This window comes from Mesoplodon bidens (assembly GCF_964165515.1).
Source record: "Mesoplodon bidens genome assembly, chromosome: 12".
NCBI lineage: Eukaryota > Metazoa > Chordata > Mammalia > Artiodactyla > Ziphiidae > Mesoplodon > Mesoplodon bidens.
In genome coordinates this window covers 37,229,456-37,243,364 of record NC_138168.1, presented here as the reverse complement: position 1 = coordinate 37,243,364, position 13,909 = coordinate 37,229,456, and the positions used below count along the sequence as shown (strand labels likewise).

At 40.6% G+C, this 13,909-nt stretch overlaps 1 protein-coding gene across 1 annotated transcript in view; it reads right to left on the bottom strand.

Moving 5' to 3' along the window:
- The window catches only part of GRIK2 (glutamate ionotropic receptor kainate type subunit 2), a 638,500-nt gene extending 632,546 nt beyond the window's left edge, over window positions 1–5,954 (bottom strand). The window contains exons 1-3 of the mRNA XM_081251561.1: window positions 5,910–5,954; window positions 3,424–3,537; window positions 2,656–2,807 (exon numbers count right to left, since the gene is read on the bottom strand). The gene's annotated coding sequence lies outside the window, so the exon portion shown is untranslated. The remainder of the gene's footprint in view (window positions 1–2,655; window positions 2,808–3,423; window positions 3,538–5,909) is intronic.
- Window positions 5,955–13,909: the final 7,955 nt, after the last annotated feature.

The window sequence follows — 13,909 nt, the reverse complement described above, 5'->3', positions numbered from 1 at the left end:
CCAAGGAATTTGTCTGGCCCTGGGTGGTTGGCAACACGTATAAGTAGCCCGAGCGCGTTTGGTTCTGGGTGGTGGCTTTCATGCCTCTCCGAAACCATGGCAACGAAACTTCTCAGCTGCCAGGATTTGAGGAGCAGCTGGTAGTCTCCAAAGTGGCCCTCTTAGTCCAACTACTGCCATTTCCCTTTGAATTCCACGGGAAAGAACTTGACCTGCGCCTCTCCCCCACCTCTACCTCAAGTGCACCCTACCAATGCGCTTCCCCCTTGCTGCCTGTACCCCCTGAGACGTCTGGAGTCACGGCGCCCCTCTCCCTGCCTTCGTTTCTAAAAACAGAAAGGGACACTCCCGAGTGTAGGGGGCTGGGGGCGGGAGGGTCGGCGGACAGTCTCTGTGCCGGTCTGGCGCCTTAATGGCCGACGCCTCCTTTCCTCCCAGGTCCCTGACCTCCCAAATGAATTGCAGAAAGGAGTTGGGTTTGAGATCTGGTGGGCACCGAACCGGTTGGTCGCAGACTCAAAGGTTGGAGAAAGAAGCCTGGGGAGCATTCCAGGTCTGGCTCTATAGTCTAGAAGACTTCTTAAATAGGCCCGAGTTGGGGAAGGGCGCCTAAGTCCCCTAGTCTTCCGGCAACCCGGCTTCCAGGGAGGGGCCGCCGGCGGCAAGCACACCCGGCTCCCCGTGCTTCTCAGTAGAAACGATTAGCTTCTGCAAACAATCCCCGATCTCCGCTCCTCTGGGTCGGAAAAGTCAACATCTATTCAATACCGTTGCTATTTTATCCTCGGCCCTACACTATTATCTAGAGCAGAGACTTTGCAAGTTGCTCCCAGAGGAAGTTGGCGAGCAGCGATTCGCTGGGAGGTTTAAGTGAGGCTGAGCGGGAACAGGCCGGGCGCGCTCGGCCGGGGAACAGTTTTCCACCGGGCTGTGTAAGGAAGGGGCCAGGTGAGATCCCGTGACTCTCCTGAGTGCTCGAGCTGCCCTCATCCCTGGGGACACTGTAGTTTCTAATTCCCAAGGCCAGGGAAGTAGAGAGACTCTGCGTCCCCAGGGACTGGTCGTCTGGGCTGGAGACAAGCGTTTGTCCTTTTGTTGCTTCTTCCCTGCAGGCCTGGTAGAGTAAAGCGCCGGCCGCAGTATTGCCGCCCTCCACTCCCTGGGGCTAGCGCCTGACTCAGCCCAGCCCTAAAACTTGCAGAAACTCAGTCCTGACAAACCCTCCCCGGCTCTCAAGCAAAAGCACCAGTCTACCCTCTGGATCACCACCTCCTGGCTCTCAAGCTCCCTACAAGCCTATTGCACCAGACCAGGTAGGGGAGACTTGGGTCGTAAAGAGGGTAAGGAGAGATGAGTTAGTGGCAGTGTAGAGTCCGTTAGTTATTTAAAGATCCTTGGGGTGGCAGGGAGGCTCCCGTAATTAAGTCAACAGCGGCCTTATTGTACGGAGTAAATAAATAGTCAATGACTCCATTGTACCTCGTGGAGCGGGCAGCCCAGACGCGTGACCGGCTCTGGGCGCCTGGGATCCAGCTGCTGTGACCTGCAGCCTAATGGGCCCTCCAGGCACAGCCAAGTTTGGGCCAGGCCCAGAAAAATACCCCATTCAATCCCATGCCCCCATAGGAGTAATGAAGACAACTTGTCTACTGGCCAAAGACACTCTCCTTGTCGTCATCCAACTGGCCTCCCCACTTCCAGGGAGGGAGGAGCAAAACACTGGACACAGAGTAGATTCCAGTGCAAATCCCTGGGTGAAGGCATCCAGCTTTGTTTTGGTGTGACTCTGAGAGTGTGTCTCATTTGACTTTGTGATCAGCATAGGGTCTGGCATGTAGTAGGTGCTGAATGAAAGAATGAAGGGATTACTGGCTTGATCTTCCACCTTCCACCCTGTTGTCCCCAAGACCACATTGTATCTGGGGAAGCAGAGGGTTCAGACAACTTCCTCGAAGTGCTATGTGTGTGTTCTTAGAACCTAGTCATAAACTTCTTTTCCAACCTAGTCATGAATTTCTTTTCCAGAGCAAACAGGACACACTTACAAAGAGAGAAATAACAGGCGCTAGCAAGAGCGTGAGGTGCAGGAGGAGAGAGCTGGGAGGAAGGTGGAACAAATCAAAATTATGCACGTTGTTGACAAATTCATTTTCTAAATAAAATGTTATCTGGACCCTAATGAGAAAAGCAGACTAACAAGGGAGCTTTAGTCTATACACACCCATTTAAACCTTCAAAAAAAATTCTCCAACACTGTAAGATCTTTTCCATGAATCAGATCCCAAGTCTCTTTGGAGGAGGCAGTGAATCTTTTTCTTCTCCATTCCCAGTCATCCTTAAGACCTGACCTCCCATCTTTGAGAAGGTCACTGAGTCCCTCTTCTAGAATCCTACGCAGGAACCACCTCTCCATCTTCCCTCTCAGAGTGCTCTTAGAACATTACCATGTCTGGGATTCTGACTCCTAAGGACCCAGCAGGGACCAGTGTGAATTCCCAAGCTTACTTCCTTCCAGGTTGTGTTTCTTACTGTTGGTGTGGTTTGTTTGAATTACCTGTACTCCTTCAATTGGAAAATAATATTGTGGATAACCTAGGTCAATGCCTTCATTTTATAAGCGATATAAACCAAAGTGAGAAAAGAGGAGTGACTTACTCAGGTTGTGGCAGAACTGAGACTGCATTCTAGCCGTGCAGAGCAACATCAGCCTGTATCCCGCCATCCACTTTCAAAACTTAGAATCATATGAAGTTAGGACTATAAGTAACTTCAAGGACTTCTACTCCATTTCAGGGTCACAGATCTTTCTATGAGGGGAAAAAAAAAAAGTACACATGTGCACACAGCCTGAAAATTTTGCATACAACAATAGGAGATGCATGAAGCACCTGAAGCTCATTGTGGGCTGATGAGTCCCTCAACCCCAGGCTAAGAACCACCAACCTAGTCCAACAACATCATTTTACAGATGATGAAATCTAAACAAACAAACTTACTCACAGTCCCATTGTGGGTTAAGGACAGTTCCAGGACTGGATACCTGGTGTCCAGACTAAAAGTTCCAAGGGGAACAGTGGGAAGGTTTTGGATTTGGAGATGTACATAGCAATCTGGAGATAAAAAGTGATACAGGATGACCTGGAAGACCCCAGGCTTCTTGTAAGGACTACTATAAATAGGGAGAAAAGGCAAGTTGGGATTAAGCCTAATGGTCTTCAAGGCATAAGGTGGTGCCAGGTTCTATTATGTGTGGGGTGGGCTTGTTCTTGGACCCTGTTTTTACTTCTGCCTGTGAAAGTGTGGGTCAGAGAAGGTCATGATTGCTGGACCTCAGAACCCTCGAGGCTTTTGCCTGCTATTTTTCCTAGAGGAGATGTCCCTCCATCCCCCAGGGAGGAAGGGGTGGCAGAGAGAGCTAAGTACCTCCTCCAGTGCACTTTCTCCATCTCACCGGGCACCTAGGACATACGACTGATCCTCTTTATCCTGGATAAGACCGTATCCAGACTCAACAAGTCCATGAGACCTCCAAGTCACCTGAAATGAGTGAATCATTTGCTTTTATAAAATCAGTTCACTGTTTCACGTGTAAACCTGTTTTCATTTAGCATCTTCCACATTTAATGCATTCCAACTTTCTCAGCGTCAAAATTTACTCAGTCATTTCACTTTTGCCTGCACTCCTGAAACAATACCAAAACCACAGTACTTCTCAAGTATTCTACTTGAATGACTTACAAATGTGTGAGCATTCCAAAGATTCTCCCTCACCCCTTGTACTAATATAAGTTTTAGATTCTTGAGGTTACCTCGTACTATCCCGCCGCCTCCTCCTCACTACTATCGCGCCTTTCCCTCACCAATCTCTAAATGTCCAGGTCCTTCTGCAACCCCTAGCTAATTTATTTATTTATTTTTTAGCAAGTATGTGTTAAATGCCTATTGTGTTTTAGGGGAAAAAACAATGAGGAAAAATGTAGGCAATATACTTTGTAAGATATTTCTTTTGGTTTTTTAAAATAAATTTATTTATTTGTTTTTGGCTGTGTTGTGTCTTCGTTGCTGTGCGCAGGCTTTCTCTAGTTGCAGCAGGCGGGGGCTACTCTTTGTTGTGTTGCGCGGGCTTCTCACTGTGGTGGCTTCTCTTGTTGAGGAGCTCTAGGTGCGTGGGCTTCAGTAGTTGCGGCTCGTGGGCTCTAGAGTGTCAGCTCAGGAGTTGTGGTGCATGGGCTTAGTTGCTCTGTGACATGTGGGATCTTCCCGGACCAGGGCTTGAACCCGTGTCCCCTGCATTGGCAGAAGGATTCTTAACCACTGCGCCACCAGGGAAGTCCAATACTTTGTAAGATATTTCTAAAGACACATGGTAACTCCTATTAGCAAGACCATGATATTCCTGCTCCTCCCTTTGTAGAAAGCACTGATAGAAAAGTAGGAGTGTATTGCGCACAAGTGGCATCTTTTAGAGAGGCATTGTACTAGAAAATATTTCTTATTAGACTCCCCATCCCACCTGCACAAAGGAGGGAAGAAACCATGCAAAGGCGATGAAGATCTTTACGTGTATAGACAAGTAGAGAGGGGGGCCCACTCTGGGTGAGATAAGGCACACAGGGACATGTTTCCTCAAAGCACAGGATCTAACTTGTCAGATCATGAAGGAACTGCCAAACACAAATCCTCAGGACCATTCCCCACCTACCCTTAGTCTCTACTCTTTCTTGGAAGCTTAATGCAAGGTTTCAGGGGAAGAAAACTGTTATTTATTTAAGTCCTACTCTATTCTAGAACACTTTCATATAAAATATCACATATGACTCTTCAAATAGTCTTCTCAAATGTATAAGTACTATTTTAAGGACGATAAAACTAAAACATAGAGAGGTATGTAACTCACTTATGGACACACAGCTAGTGAAGGCAAAACTGGGATTCAAAACTTTGTAGTTTATTGTTCTTGCTGGCACATCAAAGGAGGCAGGCGGAATAAAGTAGTATGTGCCCCAGCTCTTTGTCTCTTATCCTGAGTGTTTCCAATGTGTTATTAACTGTGAGGGATAAAGCCCAACAGTTTAGGCTGGGAATATGGAGGGCAGGAGAATATGGAGCAACTCGGGTTGAGCAGATTTGCTCCCTCAGAAACCCCATGAGAAAAGGATTTGTCTGGAGCCAGAAATCAGAAGCAGTGGCCTCTCAGAGGGGAAGCCAGCTTAAAAGCACGCAGAGGGCTCTTCTGTTAGAGAGACTTTGTTAGAGTCCAAGGAAACCCCCAGAACTTGATCTGATCCCTTAAGGGTGTTCTCAACAGAAACTAAAGGATATCCTTTGCCAAGAGCATAATTCTTGCAATAAGTGAGAACTAAAGATAAAAACACTTCTGGTAATAACCATTCGTCCGTAAGAATAATACATAATACCTTCCTAGTTGTTCCTTCTATATGAGAATCTATACCTGCCAACTATTATACTAACTTTCTGACTGTATAGCTGTCCAGCACCCTCCAAGAACATTGTGTTCATGGGTTGTTCCAATGATAGAATAGAGTTCACCTGAATATGTCATAGGATTCAAGCAAACTTTGTAAACTGGTTCAGAATGTTGAATAAGGCTCTATATTTAGTTTTCATTCAGCACTGAAACATTCTGATTGATTCAGTATATCATAAAAGCAGTTGTCAGATAGAGAATTAAGACTGTTTCCTTAATGGACCCTGCCTGGAGAGGTTATCCATGCTGTAGAAAGCTGTTATAGAGGGACTGACCAGGGTATCAATAGGTTTTTCCTCCTCTGCTTTAATGTAGTGATGCTAATTAGCAGTTTTGAATCTCTTATTGCAGGTGAGCCCAGCTTCAAGGGCTGACATTCATTAAGGATATGGATACTGCTGACCTCCTACCTTTCACATACCTTTGGACCAAAGGATCACACGGGCTGCTGGATTAGGGCTGCCATGGGCTTGTTTGGACGTGCACTGTTGGAGAGCACACAGCAGAGGTAATAGAATTCAGTTATGGTTTTTAATTCTGTAAATTAAATTTAAAATGAAAAGAAAATGACCAGTCAGTAGGCTAGGATCAAAATGTAGGCCCAGGCTCTGTACACAAAGGGAAAGTGTGAGAATTGGAAAATAAACTTTTATTTTGCAATCTCTTGTCCCCACAAACTTTTAATATGTAACTGTTTCGAGCTGCTTCCAGATCAGTGTCCCTTTGTAAACACACGTGAAGTTTGAGTACAAAGAGATGAGCAGCAATGCATCACTTAGCTGCATCAATATTTTATGCAGTTGATCATGTAAGAATCAGAAGCAGATTTAGCCTTCCCTGTGGACTGTAGGGACTAAGGTTCTGTTGACCACATTTCCACTTCACAAACAGAGCTATCCAACCAAGACTTGTTTACAAACTGGAAATGTGCTCAAACACACTGTCCCTGATATTTTGTTTGCTCTTCTAGGCTGACAAATTGCTAACTTTAGAGTTATCTCCACAATACTAGATACATATATAATTAGGAAAATAGAAGAAACAAAGTCGTGATAGGGAAACATCTCTGATGATATCTGATCATTAGAAATTGCTATTTGGGGGGATAAAACACAAGAAATGTAGTAATTTCTATAATATTTTCCAATATTTACTGATTTTAAAGTAAGACATAGGTTTCATGTTTATATGCACTTCACTTTATTTATTTCACTATAATAAGGGACTTAGGAATCAAGATCCAAAGGTCAGTAGCCAGAATTATTGAAAATGGTCTAAGCCAAAAGAGAGGTGAATCTATGATTTGCAAATTTCTTTTATTTATTTCTCCTCATTCTATACTTATAACAACCACTAAAGAGAGTCATGGGTTATATTCTCCTCACTTTATAAATAAGGAGCAAAAGTTTTAGAACAATTGTATGCATAGCAAAAACAACACTGCACTACGAGTTCCACCAACTGAACCTCTATTTAATTATAATGTCTTTGGTAATTCAGTTAATTCCTGTATGCTTCTTTTTTCTCATTTGTAAACTCTGGAGCAGGAATTTATTTGGAAATCTATGAAGTGCTGAAATCTTTAAAAAGTGATAGTTTCTTGACAGACCCAGGATCACATTATAGTCATTGGTGGAATGGGAGTAGTACCCAGCCCTCCAGAGTTTGGCCATTATCCAGATGATGAAACATTTCTGAAATTAAAAGCTGAACTGCAAAAAATATGTAGTTCTTTGCTTTGACCTTTCATTCCAAGTCATCAGAAACATGCAAAACTCACAATCTAACTTGAAGACAAATAATTCTATAAAAAGAGACAAATTTTGTTCATTTAGCAAAAATCACTAAAGGAACTAATTTAATAATTCTTGGCTAAAGTTAATGTGTACAGGAAGTGGTACCATAATAATTTTTTAATAAATATCACCCTGATTAAAACTCACTCAATATTTGGACCCAACTAATAAACATTTCTAGAGAAAATCATAGAACTGAGATATACTGAGTTGAATAGTGTCTCCCCAAAATTCATGTCTACCTAGAACCAGTGAATGTGGCCTTCTTTGGAAAGAGAGTCTCTGTACCTGTAGTCAAGTTAACATTTACTGATGAAGTCTTATTATCCCACAAGTATTATGCAAAATGTAACTAATTTAATTACAAAGATTTTGTACTTTCTAACATGTAAAGTACCACATTATATAGTATATATCACATATTTTTGTGTCCATGCATAATTACTAGTTAAAATATTACAAAATTATTTCCCCGAACTTACAAACTTTACAACTGCTTTTTTTTTCAGAGATGGCGTTTGATAATTAGATACAAGGAATGATCACTGCAGATGGCTAAGTTTTATAAGTAAGCCTCCATTTTGCTAGTGATTGGACAATTCCAGAAGATAGCAATTCCATCTGATTGTGCTTAGAAGGGCTACGGCTTTTAGTGCATACACCAGCAGCACATTGGCCCCTTTGCTGTCGCTAAGACAAAATTATTGGAACATCCTTTATATTCTAATTATTTATCCTCTTTCCCAAGATTACTCATTTGTCACTGTTTAAGGCTCTGGCAGGTGATCCATATTCAACTTTCTCCTATAAAATCTGATTGCGAGATTATACTGTTACTTTTTTCTTGGTCCTTATACTCCTTTTAGGATTGAAAAAGAAACAGATCTTTGTTGAATAAATTACATGGAGACAGTCCACTAGGTGTTTTGCATAGTTATCTCACTAAATCTTCCTAAAACAATCCTTCAAGGAAGGTATGGAGACCGACGTTAAGGGGTCTTCAGATCCTCAGTCTAGTCGTGATTGCGGAGCATAGTTCTCTTACTTCTAAAGTTCAGATTCTTTTCACTCTACTCCCTAGGAATGGCTTTAATAACAAACAAACACCATTTTTTACATGAAATGTATTAGGTAGATAGGAGGCCTTCCCCTGGCTGAGTGTATACTTTGATAATATGCTTGGTTTCACATCAGTACTATCAGTCGATTTTCAAACTAGTAGTGTTCCCCTTTTTTTCTATAAATGTGGTTTTACTGAAGAAGGACACCTCTCAACATTTTGAAAGTAAACTAATTTTCGGGGCTTTATCTCAGCATATTGTTGAAATGTCTTGTTTATATGTCAGTTTTCTTATACTTCTTCATACAGAACACAAAAAAACAATTGTTGATTTTTTTTTTCCTGGTTGACATACCCTTTACACAGAAAAGAATCCTAACTTTCAACTCCATTGACCCTATGTAAACTCTTCAAGTTCAAAACTGATTTTAAGTTTGACACTTTCTATTGCCTGCAATAGAAAGGTGAGGGAAATCTAAGATTAGACCTTCGAGTGTGGGAAAGAAAGATGTAATTGATAGAAAACAGGAGATGTGTGCCCCCAGCTCACTTCTACTGCAAAATGAGAACTACCATTTTGGACAGAGATATTTTAAAAGACTGAAGAATACTGAAGAAAAAAATTCTAAGACTGTGATGAAAGTCCTCTTGTATATTTAACATGTTGATTAATTTATATACATCTATATGTCCCTTAATGTAGAATTGGGACACATGATCTGAATATAAAACAAAATAATTGAAATCTGAAGTTTTCCAGAAAAATTTAAAGTTATATTTACAGAAGAATGCATAGTGTTTCCTAATTTAAGGAACAAGAATACTTCATAGTGTGGGAACTTGTTACAATTACATAATAATTTCTGCATTTACTTTTTAACCTTCTCTATCTCCCTTAGGAGTACACAGACATATAATGATTTTTCTCTCTGTCAAAGAAGGTACTACAATTTCTAAAGCTGCCCATTGAGTGTTTCTGAGCCATAGTCAAAAGCTATTTCAAAATGAGGACAGATTTCTTTTCTCCCTGGGGACAGACAGCATGATGCTTCCTCAGCCCTGCATTCTAAGCCTTTTGTCCCTCAGATCTTGTTCAATCCTAGGCATAAAAAGATACTTCTTCCACTATTAAAATGCTGACAGCAATCAAGGTGGGAGTACATCCATTTTTTATTCATTTCATGTTAAATTAAATCATCTGTAGTTCTGTAACAATGAATTTGGCCATACACTTAAAGAGAAACAAAACGAGTCCACTGGAAAAGAGACAACTACCAAATTGCTCTGATGTGGGTCAAGAACAGGTCATTGTGAGTATAGCTGAATGTAATTATGACATACATTCGTAAAATCCTGGCATTGTCTCCACTCTCATCAAAGACTGTGCATAGAGGATGCTTTAGATACCAACGGTTACAGCCATTTCATCTGCCTGACCCATCACTGTGTTTTCTCAAGGCTGGCTTGAGAAAACCAGCTCCCCCTCCATCGTATTTGCATCTGTTAGAGTAAAACAACAACGCATTCAGTTATTGTTGCAGAATTTTCCTAATATAGTGCCTTTTTCATATTCTCATAGAGCTTGAACAACCTGCAGATGAATTCTCACAACATCCCTTCAGACTTCCCACGTGGATTCAAACACAATATGCAATTATGTCATTTATATCAGTACAGAGAAACGAAGAAAGGTTAATGTTCCAATGCTTTTAACGGAGTTCTTTCTGCATCATACCATTTTATTTCTCTGTGAGAAAAAAAATGCAGTTACAGATGGTAATAAAAGAACTGAACCAAATAGGCCTGGATCATATTAGTGATATTGAGTCAAGCCTTGGCCCTCAGAAATATCCCTAACTTGCTACAATGCAAGCACCCATGAAGCTACCAACATTCTTTTTCACTGTGTTTGGATTTTCCACCTATTTAACTTCCAGGATGGGATGGGGAGAGGGAGAAGGGTAAGTAATACATTTTGCATGCGAATCATTTGCTTTATAAAGAACAGCAGTGTTGGGCTTCCCTGTTGGCGCAGTGGTTGAGAGTCCGCCTGCCGATGCAGGGGACACAGGTTCGTGCCCCAGTCCGGGAAGATCCTACATGCTGCGGAGCGGCTGGGCCTGTGAGCCATGGCCGCTGAGCCTGCACGTCTGGAGCCTGTGCTCCGCAACGGGAGAGGCCACAGCAATGAGAGGCACACATACCGCAAAAAAAAAAAAAAAAAAAAAAAAAAAGGAACAGCAGTATTTGATAAGTTTCAAAAATTTCTAATATTAATCCCATTTTGAAATGAAAATAAGAAAAAATATTTTAATAACTCATTTTGATTTATCTTAACTATTATATTAGTGTTTATTATCTTAACTATTATATTAGTGTTTTGGGTATGTATCTATGTGTCTGTGTGTGAATTTTTTATTGGAGTCACATGGCCTTTGTAGATTTCTCTCCCCAGGACCAAGATTCCAGTTTGTTGCTTAGAAAAGCCTTGAGTTTTGCCAAGAGCAAATGCATAAACATTCCTATAGCATTACTGCTGTTCCCTGCCTGTCAACTGCCATACCAGGGCCCTGGCAAGGATAAGACTTCACACAAGGGAAGGCCAAGCAAACTTGTGGGTTTAGCAGAAGCCAGGGACTTACACAAGGACAGTTGTCAATGAGATACCAAGTTATGCAGCAGGAAGAAACATGGATCTAAGATGAGAGATGAAAATGGTACAGATGAACTTATTGGCAAAGCAGAAATAGAGTCACAGATGTAGAGAACAAACTTATGGTTACCAAGGGGGGAAGGGAGGGATGGGATGAACTGGGAGACTGGGATTGACATATATACACTACTATGTATAAAACAGATAACTAATGAGAACCTACTGAGAGGTTAACTAATAGATAACTAATGAGAGGTTAGATAACTAATAGATAACTAATGAGAACATAAATAATGAGAACTCAATGATCTGTGGTGACCTAAATGGGAAGGAAATCTAAAAAAGAGTAGATATATGTATACGTATAGCTGATTCACTTTGCTGTACAGCAGAAACTAATACAACATTGTAAAGCAACTAGTCTCCAATAAAAATTAATTTTAAAAATGAGAGATGAATGAGTAAAAGGAGGAGGGCTGACAGAACTCAAGTTCTGAGGATCAAGATCTCAATAAAGATGCAGATGTAGAGAATGGACTTGAGGACACGGGGTGGGGGGAAGGGTAAGCTGGGACAAAGTGAGAGAGTGGCATGGACATATATACACTACCAAAAGTAAAATAGATAGCTAGAGGGAAGCAGCCGCATAGCACAGGGAGATCAGGTCCAGCTCGGTGCTTTGTGACCACCTAGAGGGATGGGATAGGGAGGGAGGGAGGGAGAAGCAAGAGGGAGGAGATATGGGGATATATGTATATGTATAGCTGATTCACTTTGTTATAAAGCAGAAACTAACACACCATTGTAAAGCAATTATACTCCAATAAAGATGTTTTATTTAAAAAAAAGATCTCAGCAGCAGAGATGGAGACTCACACTTAAAGAGAGAACACTTGGGGCTATATCTAGGCACAGAGAGACTTGAAGTCAAGGGTAGGAATCCAGAAAATTAAAGATGGTACCCTCTTTAGCACAAAAAAGAAACGAACTATCTATGAAAAGACGTGGTGATTTTTTTGAAACGTATATAAAAAAATCACTGTGCTGTGTACCAGGAACTAACAGAGTGTTGTAGGTCAATTACACTTCAGAAACAAACAAACTCACAGAAAAAGAGACTGGATTTGTGAGGTAGGGGGTAAAGGGAGAGGGAACTGGATGAAGGTGGTCAAAAGGGACAAACTCCCAGTTATAAGATAAGTAAGCACTAGGGATGTCATGTACAACGTGATAAATAGAATGAACACGGCTGTATGTTCTATATGACAGCTGTTAAGAGAGTAAATCCTAAGGGTTCTCATCACAAGGAAAAAGTCTTTTTTCCTATTTCTTTAATTTTGCATCTATATGAGATGATGGAGTTTCACTAAACTTATTGTGGTCATCATTTCATGAGGTATATAAGTCAACTCATCGTGCTGAGGCTTATACAGGGCTATCTGTTGATTATATCACAATAAAACTGGAAGAAGAAAAAAAGACACCATTGAGAAAATGAAAAGACCACTCAGAGAATGGGAGAAAACATGTGTAAGCCATATATTCGATAAGGGACTTATATCCAACACATAAAAAAAAAACCTTACAACACAACAACAAAATGACAATAACCCAATTAAAAATGGGCAAATGATTTGAAGAGACATTTGTCCAAAGAAAATATACAAATAGCCAATAAGCATGAAAAGATGCTAAACATTAGTCTTTTGGGAAATGTAAACCAAAACCACAATGAGATACCACTTCACACCTACCATGATGGCTAAAACCAAATAGTCAGATACTATATGTGTTGCTGAGGTTGTGGAAAAACTAGAGCCTTCATATATTACTGTTGTAAATGTAAAATCATGCAGCTGCTTTAGGAAACAGTTTGAGAATTCCTCAAAGATTAAATCCAGAGATACCATATGACACAAAAATTTTACTCCCAAATATATATCACAAGAGAATTAAAAACGTCTTCACACAAAAACTTGTACAGAAGTGTTCATAGCAGTCTTATTCACAATAGCCAAAAAGCAGAAACAACCCAAATTTTCATCAACTGATGAATAGATAAAGAAATGTGGTAGAGCTACACATTAGAATATTATTCAGACATAGAAAGGAATGAACTTCTGATACATACTACAGCACAGATGAACCATGAAAACACTATGCTAAGTGAAAGAAGCCAGTCACAAAAGGTCACATATGTATTGACCCTTTGTATGAAATGTCCAGAATAGGCAAATCCATAGAGACTGAAAGTGAATTAGTGGTTGCCAGGGACTGGGGGAAGGAGGATGGGGAATGACTGCTAATGGGTACTGGGTTTCTTTTGGGGGTGATGTAAATGTTCTAGGATTGGATAGTGGTGACGGAGGCACAATTTTGTGAATACACTGAATTGTATGCCTTAAAAGGGTGAGCTTTATGATATGTGAATTATATTTCAACAAAGCTGTTTTGTTTATCAAAATGGATTAAAGATCTAAATATATTAAGACTTGAAACCATAAAACTCCTAGAAAAGAACATAGGCACAACATTCTTTGACACAAATTGTAGCAATATTTTTTTTTTGATTTGTCTCCTAAGGCAAAAGAAATAAAAGCAAAAATAAACAAATGGGACCTAATTAAAGTTAAAACCTTTTGCACAGCAAAGGAAAACATCAACAAGATGAAAAGACAACCTATGATTTCAGAGAAAATATTTGCAAATAATATTATTGACCAGGGCTTAACATCCAAAATATGTAAACAGCTCGTACAAGTCCATACTGAAAAAAGCAAACAATCAAAAAATGGGCAGAAGACCTGAATAGACATTTTTCCAAAGACATACAGATGGCTACCAGGCAAGTGAAAAGATGTTCAACATCACTAACTGTTAGAGAAATGCAAATTGAATCAACAATGAGATAT